General features: G+C 43.1%; 1 protein-coding gene and 1 long non-coding RNA gene across 9 annotated transcripts in view; one reads left to right on the top strand and one right to left on the bottom strand.

Moving 5' to 3' along the window:
• Positions 1 to 16,179, bottom strand: part of GARNL3 (GTPase activating Rap/RanGAP domain like 3) — an 80,402-nt gene that overhangs the window by 55,202 nt on the left and 9,021 nt on the right. The window contains exons 5-6 of one of the 7 annotated variants that reach the window (XR_008733850.1): positions 10,753 to 15,594; positions 9,719 to 9,818 (exon numbers count right to left, since the gene is read on the bottom strand). The exons of 4 other annotated variants lie outside the window; for them this stretch is intronic. The gene's annotated coding sequence lies outside the window, so the exon portion shown is untranslated. Of the gene's footprint in view, positions 1 to 9,718; positions 15,595 to 16,179 lie in introns of those variants that run through there. 2 more of the 7 variants (XR_008733851.1, XR_008733849.1) reach the window with 2 other exon arrangements.
• On the top strand, positions 46 to 8,341 carry LOC114015340 (uncharacterized). Of its 2 annotated transcripts, none has more exons than XR_008733853.1 (3): positions 46 to 633; positions 949 to 1,237; positions 7,928 to 8,341. It is a non-coding gene; the product is annotated as an uncharacterized LOC114015340 (long non-coding RNA). The 2 variants fall into 2 exon arrangements; XR_008733852.1 differs by having other exon boundaries at positions 949 to 7,033.

Here is a 16,179-nt window from a genome sequence, read left to right as displayed (position 1 = left end):
CCGCACTCACCTGCGGCCCCGGCGGCGCTCGGGAGATCGGGCCCGGCGCTACCGCTACTGCGTCAGGTAAGGCGCGGGACGGCGGCGCAGCCCCTTCAGCAGCGCAGCCGGCTCGCTGACTGACGGCCTCCGTCACCTTCGGTCGCAACGAGCCAGCAGCGGGAAGCCTCACGGGGTAAGGCACGACAGCTTAGTTCGGTATCGTGGCTTCAACAAAGCCGAAGAGTCAGGACGCGGCCGTCTCTGGCTTGCGAGCCGGCACCGATCACTGCAGCGCTACTGTCTCGAACGATCTGCACCTTCGTGACTTTTTACAGTCTAATGCATAACAGAACAGCGGCGCTTTCGAGTGTGTGAAGCTCTTCCCTCCGTTTTCTCCTTTTACGCAGACAGACACTACTGTTCCCTACCTTTTCAGGAGGTAAACATAGTGTGTGCTTGCCGTGTGACAGAAACCCTGGAGTGAGGTTGGAACCCCGGCGTCAGGAACCAAAGCATAGCAAGGTGACCGCAAGTGCTTTGACTGCATGAGAACTTTACAACTTTTCAGTGGGACTTGAAACCAATATGGCAATCGACTATTACAACTAAAGATGAACCAGTATTTTGCTAGAGTAACAACCTGTATCTTAGGTAATCGTAACTTGCATGACTCTTCTGTTCAAATTTCTTCAGTAATTTCAATTGATTGTATGTTTTGTAATGAACTGCACTGCATTACTGTGCATTATTAAATACTGCATCCATCCATGTAGTAAACTAATAAGTTACTACATGATGTGATTCTGTATACCTTCATCCTTCTTTACAACAGTTATTACAAAATAGTATCTTCAGCTAACACGCTAAAACTCTGAGGTTTGAACTTAATGAACAGCTTCCCTAGTGTTAAAAGACTGTTCAATTTCCAGATTTCATATTATTCTGGGTCTCTGCTTATTCTATCAGCCACTAGAAAATGAAGAGTAACACAAGAGGGCAAAGGACACCAATTACGTAGTAGAAGACACCAAAGAGCACCTTTTAATTAATGCTGATCCAGGCTGGACTCAAGCTAGTGATGTACTGCTGATGAATTCTGTCAAGCATTAGCTTTACATTAAAGAATTCAGACAGCATAGAATGCTAAAGCTTACTAAGACTGAAGACCCATTTGGATCCTCCATCAGCAAAGTTTCCAACACACTGACACCTGGGCTAGATAGCCTCACAACGGAGCCCCTGGCAGCAATTCTGAGTAAGTCTGCACCATCCAGCAGTTAGCTTCACCTTCTATGTCACAGCACCACTCTTTGCTGTCAATTTTGCCATTGTGTTTGAAGAGTCACACTATCAGCTGCTCAGTAAAGTTACTTGGGGTTAAAAACAGGAGGGAAAAAGTATTTAAAAAATGGTAGGGAGAGACTTTTTTTGGTTAACCAGGGAATTAACAGGATGCAGTTTGATTGTGAGTTTAATGATTGATTTTAGTAAAGTGCAAGCATAATAAAAGGGATAAAATGCATTTAGAACCCAGCATACTGTTATTCCAAACCTCACATCATCACATAGGTCCTCCTAAAAGTTACATGTCCCACAGCTGCTCAGTTTGGCAGATGGTGCCTCAGGTCCAAATAAAAAAATTGTACCCATCCTCCCACTGACAACTGGCTGTTACTCCTAGAGAAGTGTGAGAATTCCACGCATGGGGCGCTCTGGGAGTAATCTCTCTGTGCTTTCTCCTGCACAGTGCCTTTTTCCTCATACAGATAAATGCAGCATTTCATAGTTCATTCAGCTAGAAATGATGCCATCAAACTTAAATCAAACATTTAACAATTTTTTGAGTAATCTTCATTAACTATTACTGTGCTTTCACACAGTGTTAAATGTATGGACGTGAGCCAGTCCTATACAGTCTGCCCCCTGACAAAACCTCAAAGCTGACAGGAGATAGGAATCTGCACCTTAGTAATGACACCTCTGTTTTTTAAAAATAAATCTAAAAATACCCTATGTCTACAGGCAAGAAACTCCAAGAAGGTAACTGGTTAATTACTGCAAACAGTGCTTTGTACTAGTTAACTGTATCACTCAATACTGTTAGCAGTTTTGAAGGACCCATGCATGGAAAAGATCTTCCAGTTTTGGGAATCAATGGAAATAACTTATTTTACCGGGCTAAAATAACACACTGTAAAGAATATTTTATCTGTTTGCAGACTACCTGTATAAGGCCCATTACATCATAACTTAAATGTCTGAACACAAATCCAGCCATGTGCCACTTGAAAGTACATTTCAACTAATAACACTGTAAACTCAAAGCTGACCGCTTATATGTCAAGCAATACCTTAACAAATGTAAATAGGCATGCCCAATAAAATAACTTAAAAGGAACTTCTATACTAAAGAAACAAAAATATTTATTGCAAGAAACACCAACAATAAGCCCTACTCAGTATTTTGCAACAACCACAACTTTCCTTCTTTCTAAATATCTGGACTGCTTTACAAGATTGCCAAAAATGAGGCTTCATTTCTTTGGTTCCTTCAAAAGAAGCTACGTCCGTGGAATGGAAGAATGAAACAGAAAAAGAAATATTCCACAAATACTTAATTTCCACTTTAATGCAATTGCCACTTACCCCATTCCTCTTCCCGTCTGTGCACTAGGTATAAAAGAGTTTCTATGAACACATGCACTCACTCAAACCTAATGCTCTGTGGTGCCCCTCTGTCACCCTGAAGAGTACCAGCTTTCAGAACACAATGAGTCTTTCAAACAGCAAAGAAACATACCTTGCAACAGCAGCTTTTTCTCAGGCTATTTCTTTCTAAATATGCCTTCTGATAGGGAGAGCCTGAGAAAGTTCTGGGCCTGTCTTATACGCTGTACTGAAGTCTAACAGTGTGCTAAAATTCCAGCCAGGGTAGAATGCAAGCACAGAGCCTCTGCATGAAAAAGAACCACAAAAAATGAAAGCTTGAAGGTTTGGGGTTATTTTCAAATGTTTACATTAAAAAAAAAAAGGCATTTCTGTAGTATGCTCTAATTTCAATGCTGCAATAAATCTTCAACACAATAAACCCCACAATATTCTTTACACAAAGGACTGCCTCCCTTACAACACGCTGTCACCAATTCTTTTCCCATTTTCTCAAACAACAAGCACGCAAAGATGGAAATAAAAGAGGTAGTAGCAAACTAAGAAAACAAGTGTGTAAAGAGGTATGCTGGAAATGCATCGGCTTGGATGCTGTTTAGCTAAAATTTGGGATTCCCGTTGGCAGCTTTCAGCAATCATAGATATTTCTAGTATTCTGTTGCAGGATGCAGCATGCCTCTGCAGTAAGAGGCTGGCAGAGACACAAATAGCAGAACTGCCTTAGCTTTATTGGTAATTGCTGCTGATTCTATGACAATTCCATACTTCCCCCAAAAGAAAAAAAAAAACAATATAATATATAAAAATGGATTTTATAAGCATATACTGAGAAACTGAGAAAAATAGTTAAAGAAAGGGACAGACATGAAAGCTCACAGCCTATTAAATATAAAGAAGAAAGTCTGAGAAAGAGATTTACGGGAATATTAAGAAAAAGTTACTCGCTGGAAAAGATACAGGATGGTAATAAACCTGAAGGTCTATCAAAATAGACCTCTACATTCTTTAATTTCCTGAATTATGTTTCCCTTAAACTGCTTCCACCTTCATAATAGCATGAGTCATTCAAGTCCATGTTGTTTAGACAATACAAAGACCGGTGAAGAGCTCAATTCACCAGATGTGTGAAATCCGTATCATCAGCAATTTCAAACAGGGTTATTCTTCTCTTAAAACAAGGACTCTTCATCATTACTTTTGTTAAGGCACTGTAAAACAAGCTTACTTTCCAACAAACTTGAGGACAGATGAGATCCTCAGCATCTTGCAGACAAGGAATATACTTTGAAAATGATTGCAGACTCTTAGATGAGAATACAGCTGATCTATTTCAGCTTGATGAGTAACACTACAATTAAGATTTCAAAATAAGTCTTATCAATCCATTTTATCTTGATTTCCCCGAAAGACCACAAAGTAACTTTTAGTGACACTTTAAAAGGATGAACTTTCCCTTTACAGCAAAACCATTTTGTAACTCCACTGGTGATGTCTCTCTCATTTTTCTGAAGCACACAGTACAAGTACTTACATAGCATACAATGATCCAAAAAGAGAAGATATGTTTGATTTCTTTTTTTAGACAAAATCAAAACCACTCATCTTTTTTACAATTGGACAGCTACCAAAAAAAAAAAAAAAAAAAAAAAAAAGATAAACCTAGAAGCAAAGCTCCCAAAAGCAGTCTAAGCCACAAAATTTGAAGTGTAAAGTTTGGTTTGGTTTTTTTTTTTAGTGTTTGCAATAATAGTAACAAAGTCAAGAAAACCCTGGACACATACAGGACTAGAGTAAGATAGTTCAAATTCTACTTAAGTCCACACGGCCAGCATTTTCTGTCATCTCACTGGGTTTGGACCTTCAAATGTATTTAGCCATTTAGGGACTTAGATAGAAATCAGACCAGTTGAATCTCAGCTAGAAGGTCTGCATTACCTTCCATGCAGCCACAGACATTTCTAGTGCACAGCCAAACTTTATCTACCATTACTACTTTCAAGCTTTCCCCTTCTCCTTCACACTGTGCTTTCAATGCACCTGTGCAGACCTGAAGCGGCTTGAGTTGGCCACTGCCTGGGCAAGTTTAAGATCCTACATTTGGTGTAGCCTACTTGCCATCTCTGAAGGCTTTCACAAGTCCAGCCTGCCTACAAAACCACGATACAAAATGAGAGATAAAGTACTTCATGCAAGCTCTTAAACTACATATATATTTTTTCTTGGTGAAAACATGAAGACTTTAAAAATTACAGTGATTGGCACAGAGGAAGTATGAAAATAATTTATGCTCAGAGAAAGAGATTTGCAGAATGACCCACAGTACCATAAGACCATAAGGGGCTCATAAGAAGCAGAGATCCCGAGCTGCTTCTTACAACCCTGCTGTGCACTGAGCATTTAATGGATTGCAAAGGTGTAACATAATTTCAGCCATCTGCAGAATGTTTTCTTTGGAAAGTATACCTATTCAGTATGCCTGCAAGTAGCAGAAACTAGCTGGTTCCAAGACAGGTAGGTCAGATTTGCTGTGGAATGCTGCTCTCAAGTCAAAAGACACCAGGCCAGAACGACTTCCATTCACACTATGTGACTAAAACAGTGGGCTCAACATGGTGACTTGACTGCCAGATGAAAAACTAAGGAATTCAAGACGCACCTAGACAGCATTATAATGAATACTGAGGAAAAGCCAGTCAGCGCAGTTTGTACACAGATGAAATACTAAAATAAAGGCTTAACTTAGAAAGTAAGAAACAAGAAGTGCCACAATAGCATTCCCTGAAGTGTAGTTAGCATTGCATTTGACACCAAGCAGACAGACAATCTCAGTGTGCAGTGGAAAATTTAGTATATGAATGACAGTTGGGCCTTACTAGAAATGAAAGAAAAGTTCTTGCAATGACACGGCTGATGCAGAGAGGGGTGAAAATCCAAACAAATTCCAGTAAACCCAATAAATCCCAAACCAGAATGCTAGCTGTTAGGAAAAAAACACCAACAACCAAGGGCAACTCCAATGCAGGGATAAAACTTCAATGAGTTTTTTTATGAAGGCTAATGCACAAAATATGTAACAAAGAAATAACCATGACCATCAAACTGTATTTCTCTGGGAGGCAGGGTGAAAGGATATTGCATAGCTAGAACTAAAGTAATTATCTTCTAAAATGCACTGGCAACCTGTCAAAGAGTGACTGAACTCCAGCTATTTTTGTGGGTAACTGGTTGAGCCATCCATTTTCATAAAAATTATTCTCAGTATTTCAAATATTTGAAATAGCTAAGCAGTGGATCAAGAAAAAAAAAAACCAAGATATCAGCTTTTAAGAAAACAACAGAATGTCTTGCTTTTTTAAAAATTCTGAATTTCCTAAATGAAACAATTCACCTGTACAGTTCTTAGGAGAGCTTTGTGTGATTTTTAAGTCAAAGGACAAGAATTTCTTTTCCCATGGGCAAGACTTCCTTCGCCTCCGAGACATGCGCGCGCCTACCTGTACACACAGAAACACGCGTGCAACTGCACAGGTACCGACCACAGATCTCAACAAAAGAAAACGCAGCCTTATCAGGGGCTGGAGGTTCACCCAGGCCTCATTCGGAAGAGTTCTTCAGAGCCTTTCTAGTTGTTGGTTTATATAAGACAAATCTCTGAAGGGTTTACTATGTTTTCTCACGCTGGCGGCCGCTGCCGACGGGGGAGGAGAGCGTGCGCCCCGGCGGCCCCCCCAGGCCGGCGGCTTCGGCCCCCCCAGCCTCGCTGCCCCTCAGAAAGCCCTGCGGAGGGGGCGCCCGGCCCCAGCAGCGGCCCCGGCCCGCGCTGCCGGAGCGGTGGCGGTTCCGAGCGCCACCCCGCCGGCCGAGCGCCCGCTCCTCTCGGACGCCCCCGAGCCCGGTAGTTACCAGAGGACTCTCAGCGGCGCCGGGCACCAGCAGCAGCTGGCGGGGAAGCTGCCCGGCGCGCCTGAGAAGGGCATCGGGACGCCCTCCTGCCGCGGCGCCCCCGCACTCCTCTCGGTCGCGGCGCTCCCCCGCTGAGGCGGGCCGGCCGGGCGCACGGGGCCGCGCCTCTCTCGCCCCGCCGCTGCGGCACGGCGCCTCCGCAGCCCGGGGCCCGCGGCGGCGGAGCAGGGCGCAGGCCGCCGAGCCCCGGTCCGCGCCGGCCGCCGGGTCCTAGAGCCCGCGGGTCCGCGGCGCCGGCAGCGGGGCGGGCGCAGCACCGTCTGTGAGGCAGGCGTGGAGGAGGGGAGCGAAGCCCTGCTGCTGCCGTCGTCCCGGCCAGGGCCAGCTTCCCGTCAGCGCAGTCCCGCCGGTATCGGGGGTTTTCAGAGGCCGTGGCTTTTATCCTGCCTTGGCTGCACACAGCTTTCTGAGCGGCCTGAAGGTCTGAGCTGCCGGTGCTGTGGCAGTCAGGAGCCGGCACGCGCGACGGAGGGAGGACTGGGGCTCCGCTTGGTGCAGAAGCATACATGGAGCAGGGGTGACAGGGGAGCGGGGAAAAGGAAGAGAGTGGGCAGGCTTCCCGGCTCTTGCAGGGACGAGAGGCAGCCTGCGGTGGGGTAGCGCTGGAGCACAAGCACCGGTGCTCCCCTGGCTTTTTTCCTTCTCCTGCACTTGGCAGGTGAGAGCTGACTGCTCGTTTCTCCTTTCTGCGTTGCATGTGTGCGTGGCCGTGCCAAGAGAAACACTTCTAGCATTGCAGTGTCAGTCTGTGCTGCTGGTTCTCTCAGTACCAACATCAACCGAAGCCTGGAATTGCTGGGTACCCAAGTGAGCCTGATGGCCATTGAGGGCTATGGGACATCCTGGTAATGAAAGGGAGCTGTGTATGTGACCAAAGCAGCTTAGAGTCAATCTGAACTGTGAGAACAATTACGGGCTGTGTGAGAGGATAGAGAGTGCCTGAAGAGAGATGTGTGAGAGGAGGATGGAGAATGGTCTGGTGGGAGGTGAGAGCACAGCTGGGTATTGTGAAGGAGAGTAAGAAAGAGAAACATTGTTATCTAGTAGCAAATAGGTGTCTGCATGCTTGTAGTGATACGTAGCTACCTAACTGCATGAATGGTCTCTGCCCTGAGCCTGGTGGTACATACAGCTGGACTTTGTATCTGGGCTCAGAGATATAAATATGAGCTTCTCTGTACAATAAAGTGTCTCTGGTTGCACCACAACTGGAGTCTGTGCCTTCATAGGCCACTACAGGCCTCAGAGTAGGAAACAGTTCTGGGAGAGCTGTGCCGTCGCCTGGCCACTTGGTCACTGTTCTTGTCTTTTGCAGATGCTGACATAGTCTGGCAGTTGAAGGACAGTTGCAGCCGGGAGCTCTGTAAGGATGTGGCCAGCCATGGAGGACAAGCTTAGGCTTGCACCCTGGCTACTGCAGATTGTCTTAAAAGTTTTAATGAATCTTTCTGTATTTTGTGTTTGTTTGTGAAACAGTTAACTACACGAATATCTTGATTTTAAGAAGCTATCCTCTATGTTAGCATTCCGTTAGCACTTATTAACCAATGATGTATGGGTTGCTGAGCTACTTGTCATTGGAGGCTGTGTTACTTGAGGTCCTTATTATCTAGACCGTAACCAGAGCACCTGGGTTCTGTTGTGTATAGGATGAGTTACGGGGCAACTTGGCAAGGTAAATACCTAGCCATCCAACTTGGCAATAAAACTTATGGTTTTTGTTTCAAAAGTGAACTGCTTTCATTATAGTACTTAAGAGCACACCCACAAGTCAGGAAGACCCTTGCCCAGGTGAAGAAGTTTTCCCTGTGCAGGCATGATAACAGAAGAGGATGATACAGCAGATATTATAATTATATGCAAATTACTAACTATTCATTGTAACTGTAAGTGTACGACCTTGTAATTTTTGTGTGTAAATGTAATGGTGAAATTGGCATGGGTGTACTTGATTTGTGGAGATTCCACTGAGCACCCAGCGCTGCAGTAAAGAAGTGCCTGCTTATCTAATTTGTGTAGATGGGTTTTTCATTCCCCGGCTAACATGGGTACAGCTAAGTCCCGTGAGGGGGGCTGTATGGGTAGACGGTGGTTGTGCTCTAGTTCGGGATGGGGAAGACTGTTCACAATCTTTGTGCTGCTGGGTGGAAGGAGCTGGAGACGGTGAGGTTTGATACTGAAGCAAAGTAAAAAATTTACTGGTTTAGATCATAAAAAAAAAATACTTCCCCAGATGCAGTATTTTACCTTCATTCTGCAAGGCATTTTCTGGTTAGTCTTTAGGGTAGAATTTACTGGCCAGAGGCAAAGGTTTTATAAGTGTTGTTAGTGACTGCAGAAGGAATATTACTAATTGTCACAAATGCTTCTCTCTTAATAGGTTTTGCTTTCCTTAGGGAAAGGCTGGTTGCTGGTAATAAATATCACTGGCTCTGAATGTTTGCCTGTGGAGCTCAGAGGACCCCAAAAATTATGTTAATTGTTCCTAATGCAGATGAATTAATGCTTATGGTTTTGCACGTAGGTTCAGTGGAAGGACATTCTCATGCAAGTCTTCCTATTCTGCTTCAGGAAAGCTTTTAAAGCTACGGACAAAAATTCTTCAGGGTCTCTCTACTGTTTTCCTGCTCATACATGCTTTAGGGTTTCTTACTTAAAGCTGAGGGTTCAGAGCCTTTCACTTATGGTTTGGTTTTAAGAGTGCGTAGCTGAGGGTTGCTTACCCACAGGTTGTAGTTTATTTTGTGAGGCTCGGTATTTGTCAGGGTTTATAGTTTACTATTGTACTGATCAGGCATCTGAGTTTAACATCTATCATCATCCATAAACTAAATCCCAAAAAACCATTCTGGTTCCAAGATGTGAAGTTTATAGCTTCGATTCAGGATTGATGACTTACAAAAATGGAAATGTCTAAATTCTAAGATAATAAACTGTAAGTCCCGAACCCTAAACACTAGGCTGTGAATCCTTCTGTGAGGTTTGTCATCTTCCCCTATGCCAGCCAGAGTTCAGCTCTGTGCTCTCATCTACGATTTGGATTTGATATGTTGTAGTGACCTCACAAAAAAAATCAGACTGCTAAGATAATGAGCGAGCCAAGAGCTGTGCAAATTACTTGTGGGGCTTTATTCTAGAGGTAAGACAGAGTACAGAGAGGTGAAATCAGGGCTTTTCCCCTCATATACTGGAGCTGAATCCTGTTCCTGAAGGAAAAAAGGTGTTACTGAAAGATCAGTCAAAGAAACTTCCACAGGATTCATTTACATTAGCCTCTCCTTCTTTTACACATGCCCTAGTTTCTTCTGAATTGAGTCAAAGGGCTGCTTTTGCAACCACCAGCCCAAACTGATTTCTAAATACATCATGACCCAGCCATCTTAGTCCTCTTGCGATGTTACATGGCAAAACCTGCTAGGTTTCCATGAGATTCAATCAGTTCTTTTCTTTCATCCTTGATGTTCCTTTCAAGTTAGATTGTAAATCTTATCTGTTCAATACCAGGTCTTCTTGATCACTATCTTAATGATTACACTACTACAAGGACTTCATGATTACAATCTAATAATTATACTAAGTTTTAATGTACAACCTTAGTATGTGTACAATCTAAGGTTATGCATTAACCCTCTGGCATCACTGGTGTCAAGGGGGTGGGTTTGACAGTTACCAAAGCTTCACGCCTTGTCAAGTGCGGGAGCGGGAGGCAATCCTGCCTTACTGGACTGATGGACAATGGTGCAACAATGGCTCCTCAGCTGTCACATGGGAAAGGGGAGCATGCTGGCCCTGTGGCACACTCGCTCCTGGATGTAATTTATGTGCATTCATTAATAAACAATCGCTTTATTCTTTCAAGTACTGTCCCTATGACAGAGCTTCCACAAAGGTGACACTGTAAACATACTGACAAAGAAACCTGCCTCCCTGAAATGTCCCTGATAAATCCAGCCAGAAACCCCCTTGATGGGGAGCAGTCAGCAGGACAAGGAAAACTTTGATGGGTTCAGGGCAAAGAAACTGCGATAGCAAACTGACCTAGGAAAACAGTGAGTGAGTAACAACGATTCTAGGAACTGGTGTCATACACCCACTTATGTATCCACACCAAAACGTTGTAAAAAGTAACTTGCTACCCACCCAAAATGAGCTTCTCTGCCAGAGCTTCCTTGCATGAGAGGTCTTCTGGACAGACCAGACCTGCCCCAGGGATGCATGGCTGGCTCCAGACTCTGCTATGTGGATCACCTTTGAAGTGAGACTTTTCCGGACTCCATTACCCTCAGTCCTAGGAGCAGTTTGGCGAGTGTCGTACTGGTAACACCTCACATAATATATTTATAGGCATACACACAGGTAAAGGTTTAAAAATATATAGTTGTTTCACTCAGTGGAATTCTGTAATATCTTATATGTATATATTTGCTAAGGACATCTAATATACCAACCTGCCTCTGTGTTCCCTGGTTCACGTCTAATTACTTTGCAGGCTGGAGGGCAGGGTGGTAAGTAATACCTGTGTGTCTAAGTGACAAGGCCTGCACATAAAGATTTTTGTGTATGCAGGATTAGGAGAGCAGATTACTGTTAGCAAAGAGGAGAGGAAAGGTGCAAACTACCTCAGAGTTAGATTAATGGAAAGAGTAATAAAAGGATACCGGGACAACCTAGAGGCTGTAGTTAAAAGATATGATTTGATAATCAGAAATTTAGATCCAGACTGGGGGGACTCTGATGTAATGTTAAGCATGCTGGCAGAAACAGAGAGACAACTGGTCATCCAGGTAGCACTGACCCAGGTGCAAGTCCCATGTCAATGCCGACACCCTGGAAGGTGGGGTGGATGTGCATTTTCCCTTGGTCAAACCAAACTGGGACTCAAACCATAGCACAGAGTATAAACTTCTAAAGAAATACCAGGAATGGGTATGATATGGATTGGCTAATGTGGTTCCTAGATCAGTAAATTATGCAACCCTATATGAGGTTAAACAAAAGCCAGAGGAAACACCTGAGTTTTTGGACCAACTTAGGGCAGCAATGAGAAAATACACCACTATGGATCCCTCATCTGATGAGGGGAAACAGCAATTAATATCACTATTTTTGGAACAGTCTACCTCGATATCCAAAAGAAGTTTCAGAAAGTGAAAGAACTGGATGTCAGGAATTTGGAAAGGTTGCTTGAGGAGTCCTGGAAGGTATTTTGGAACTGGGATGAGGTAGAACATAAAAAGATGGGGCATACTATAGCTGTAGTAATGCAGCATGGGAACAACCCACCTGTGAAAAGAAGCAATTGGCAAAATTTGTCCAGAGGCCCTCTTAGGAAGGACCAGTGTGCCTACTGTAAGGAACTGGGCCATTGGAAAAGAGACTGTCAGAAATCAGGAAATTCAAGGCTCATAACTGAAGCTGATACTGAATGATGGGAAACTGGGGAATCTACCCTAGTGGATCCACTGGTTAAAATAAAGCTAGGCACAGAATAAGGAAGTGGAATTTTTAGTTGATACTGGTGCTTCATATTCTGTGTTGAATCAAAAGGTAGGAACATGAGGGAAATAGTGCTGTCAACACTGTGGGAGCAGCTGGTGAGGTTGTAAAGGCTCATTTTCTAAAACAGTTAGAATATAAATTGGGAAAGCAAGTGGGAATACATGACTTTTGTATTTGCCCAAGTCCCCAAAATCACTATTGGGCCAAGATTTTTTGGGACAATTGGATGCCAAAATAAAGTTTCATAATGGACAAATAATATGTGAAGTAAAAGAAGATTGGTCAAAATTAGGAGTTTGGCATTAATAACTAATGTAAAGCAAATAGGAATCCCCACTCAAGTGATGGATCAGGTGTTTCCAGGGGTTTGGACCACTGGGCTACCAGGAAGGTCCAAATGAGCAGAACCCATTAAGGTGAGGCTCAAGTCTGGTGCAACTCCAGTAAGAGTAAAACAATACTCATTGAAATTGTGAGGTAGACAAGGAATAAGAGAAATAATTGAAATTTTATACAGAATGGGTTATTAAAAGAACGTGAATCAGAATATAATACACCAATCCTACCCATCAAAAAACCCAATGGGAAAGGGTATAGACTGGTGAAAGATTTGAGAACAATAAATCAAATTGTGGAAGACGCACACCCAGTGGTACCAAATCCTTATGCTCTATTAACAAAATTAAAATCTGCGTGGAAATGTTTTTTAGTGTTGGATCTCAAAGATGCCTTCTTCTGCCTCCCATTGGCTGAGAGAGTAGTCAAAAGCTATTTGCTTTTGGATGGAAAAATCCAGATTTGGGAAGAAAGTCCCAGTCAACCTGGACAGCGTTACCCCAAGGTTTTAAAAGCAGTCCAATGATTTTTGGAAAACAATTAGCTAAAGAATTAGAAGAATGGAGTCCTCCCTCTCAAAACGGGACTTTATTACAATATGTGGATGATCTCTTAATTGCTATCCCTACTAAAGACAACTGTTGCCAATGGATGGTAAGCCTACTTAATTTCCTGAGATTAAATGGATATTGAGTACCCCAGCAAAGGGCTCAAGTAAGTTACACAAGTCTGTGTTATCTGGGATATGAGGTATCTGAAGGATGAGAACTGATGAGAGAATGGAAAGAAGCTATTTGTCAAACACCTGAGTCCACCACAGTAAAGGAGTTACGAACCTTTTTGCGTATGACCGGGTGGTGCCATTTGTGGATATATAATTACGGCCTATTGGTTAAGCCATTATACCAGATATTAAAAGGAAACTCAACTTTGTTAGAACAGTCTAAACGCAAAAAAGCTTTTCAGCAATTGAAGCAGGAATTAATGAAGGCCCCTGCTTTGAGTCTCCCAGATGTAACCAAGCCATTTCTTCTGTTCTCCTATGAAAAGCAAGGAGTAGCTCTGGGAGTTCTGGCCCGGGACATGCCATATAAATGCGCAGTTGCACACTTCTCCAAACAGTTGGATGAAGTAGCTAAAGGATGTCCAGGCTGCCTGAGGGCAGTAGCAGCAGTAACCCTGAACATTCAGGAAGCCCAAAAGTTTACACTGGAGCAAAGAATGACTGTATTTGTGTCCCACGTGGTAACTGCTGTTTTAGAACAAAAAGGGTAACCATTGGTTATCCCCCTCCCATTTTATGAGATGGCAGCCAGTCTGGTAGACCTTGGTGATGTCACCATAACAACCACTAACTTTGTCAATCCAGCTTCTTTCCTCAGTGGCAATGTGGCTGAACCTGTAGAGCATGACTGTCTACAAACAATAGAGGAGGTACATTCCAGCTGCCCAGATCTAAAGGATCAACCTATCAAGGATGCTGAGAATGCATATGTTGATGGAAACGGTTACGTGCAGCAGGGACAACGAAAAGCTGGATATGTGGTAACTACTTACCAGAAGGTAATCAAAGCCTGCCCGTTACCTGCCAGAACATTGGCCCAGAAGGCAGAACTGATGGCATTAACAAGGCCTTAACATTGGCCAAGGGTAAAAGAATAAACATATGGACAGACTCAAGTATGCCTTTGGCGTGGTGTGTGCTCATGGAGCTATCTGGAAGAAACGAGGGCTCTTACTGGCCCAAGGGAAAGGAGTAAAATATGCTACCAAAATTCTGAAGTTATTGGAAGCAGTGAATGAACCAGAGGAAGTGACTGTCATCCACTGTAGGAGCCATCAAAAGGGAAACACCTTTGCAGATAAAGTGTCAAAATGAGCAGCAGAACAGATGGTAACTTCAGGGATCAATGGCATTTGTTAAGGTAAAAAAACTTGTGCATGAAATAACACCAGAATACTCCAAGGAAGATCAAAAAATGATACAAGACTTAGACACGAGTAGGAAAGGGAGGTGGTTCTACACTCTTGATGGGAAGATCATGAATCCCGAGCACTCAACTCTGTTAATTATTAAAGAAGACCATGAAGCAACCCACTGGAGAGTAGAACCCCTCTGTAAATACTTGACTGGGAAGTTGGTGTGCCAAAATTTGTACACAAAAATAAACCAGATAACCAAACAATGTGATGTATGTTTAAAAAATAATCCTAACATTACTATAAAGCTCCAGCTGGGAAATAGAGGAAAGGGAAAACTGCCAGGTTAGCATTGGCAGATAGATTTTTCAGAACTCCCAAGAAAAGAGGGGTATCATTACTTACTGGTACTCACAGACACCTTTTCTGGAAGGCCTGAGGCCTTCCCATGTAGAACTAACCAGGCTAGAGAAGTTACTAAGAAGTTATTGAATGACATAATCCTACAGTTTGGGGCCCCAGATGTAATCTCATTAGATAGGTGACCCAACCCCTGTGACAAAATAATGTAGCAAGTGAGCAAGGCCTTGGGCATAGATTGGCAGTTACATACTCCCTATTGACCACAGGCTAGTGGTCAGGTAGAAAAAAAAAAGAATAATTTAATTAAACAACAGCTAGCAAAAATCTGTCAAGAAGCAAGCCTCTATTGGTATCAAGCCCTCCCAGTTGCTGTTCTCAGGGTTTGAACTAAGCCTCAAGCAAAAGAAGGGTTAAGCTGTTTTGAATTGCTTTGAAATTCCCAAGAGCTTTTCTCCAAAATATCCCTTCCAGAGATACTGATATTCAGGTCCTGGACCAAACACCATACTCGAGGTTGTTTTACAGCAGGGCAGCAAAGTTTTGTAGAACAAATGAGGCTGAGAGACTGCCCAGACACATTCTCCTCCATGTTCTCCCACACCCATGTGGCAGCACCTTCAGAAAACACTTTTCTATTTGTTCCCAATAGTTCTATAAACATCTCTAACAAAATTTTACCAATGTCCTCCCCCCTGAAGCAGCGTGCTGCTGTTATCACAGATGGCAATGCAAAGATGTTCAAAGGAAATGGTCAGAAACACTTGGAAGCTAAAGGTCACAATAAGCAGGAAAAGAAAATACTTTACCATGTACATGAAACTGTTGGAAACTTTTTGCCAGCACAAAGTGGAAGTTTCCAGCTACCTGCAGGAGACAGTAATCTTTTGTTAAAAGGCCTGAATCTACATAAATAAAGCAGTCATACCAGACATTGGATTTTCAAATTTTTGTTTGTATAAGATAGACAATAAGCAACTTATTTTCATGGGTGACAATACCAGCAAACATTGTCCTAAAAGAGGTATGAATTTCCCCTCTTCCTAACAGGCAGTCATGTGGAAAGCCATCATCATGTACCGATGTTGACAATAACCGTTCTATGCAGAGTATTTTAGTGGACATAAAAATGGGAAGAAGGAGGAATTAAGTCTACTGGGAGGGAAGTAACTGCTGCTGTATGAAATACAAAAAGGTATCACAGAAAAGGAGGGAGAAAGTAAATGAGAGGGTAAGCCAGCAGGGTAAGAAAACCCTTAATGCAATAAACAACAGTGGTCCTATGTATGCATCCATGAAAACAAGCTGCGTTCAAAAATAAAGTACTAAACTTACCACAAACACCCCACAAAAAAAACCACCAACCCCCCCCAAATCCCCCAAAAGACAAAGGTAATTAATATTTTAACCGTGAATATAAACAGGATATGGGTATTAGATGTCAGTCCTCTC

This window comes from Falco cherrug, chromosome 9 (assembly GCF_023634085.1).
Source record: "Falco cherrug isolate bFalChe1 chromosome 9, bFalChe1.pri, whole genome shotgun sequence".
Classification (NCBI taxonomy): domain Eukaryota; kingdom Metazoa; phylum Chordata; class Aves; order Falconiformes; family Falconidae; genus Falco; species Falco cherrug.
This window is presented reverse-complemented; position numbering and strand designations above follow the sequence as displayed.